We start from the raw sequence: 838 nt of genomic DNA, 5'->3' as shown, positions 1-838 counted from the left end.
GAGACTGTTTAACTACATAATAATAATAATAATAATAATAATAATAATAATAATAATAATAATAATAATAATAATAATAAAAATAATAATAATAATAATAATAATAATAATAACTAGAAAATGTTGACAGTGTGCCTACTACTTGGTGCACATCCGAATAACACTGAAATAAAATTGAATTGGCCTAAAGTAAAAAGAGGACAACACAGCCTACAGTAAAGAGAGGACAACACAGCCTACAGTAAAGAGAGGACAACACAGCCTACAGTAAAGAGAGGACAACACAGCCTACAGTAAAGAGAGGACAACACAGCCTACAGTAAAAAGAGAGGACAACACAGCCTACAGTAAAGAGAGGACAACACAGCCTACAGTAAAGAGAGGACAACACAGCCTACAGTAAAGAGAAGACAACCTGGCCTACAGTAAAGAGAGGACAACACAGCCTACAGTAAAGAGAGGACAACACAGCCTACAGTAAAGAGAGGACAACACAGCCTACAGTAAAGAGAGGACAACACAGCCTACAGTAAAGAGAAGACAACCTGGCCTACAGTAAAGAGAGGACAACACAGCCTACAGTAAAGGACAACACAGGACAGTAAAAGAGAGACAACACAGCCTACAGTAAAGAGAAGACAACCTGGCCTACAGTAAAGAGAGGACAACACAGCCTACAGTAAAGAGAGGACAACACAGCCTACAGTAAAGAGAGGACAACACAGCCTACAGTAAAGAGAAGACAACCTGGCCTACAGTAAAGAGAGGACAACACAGCCTACAGTAAAGAGAGGACAACACAGCCTACAGTAAAGAGAGGACAACACAGTCTACAGTA

Source organism: Perca flavescens, chromosome 13, assembly GCF_004354835.1.
Source record: "Perca flavescens isolate YP-PL-M2 chromosome 13, PFLA_1.0, whole genome shotgun sequence".
NCBI classification, from domain to species: domain Eukaryota; kingdom Metazoa; phylum Chordata; class Actinopteri; order Perciformes; family Percidae; genus Perca; species Perca flavescens.
This window is presented reverse-complemented; position numbering follows the sequence as displayed.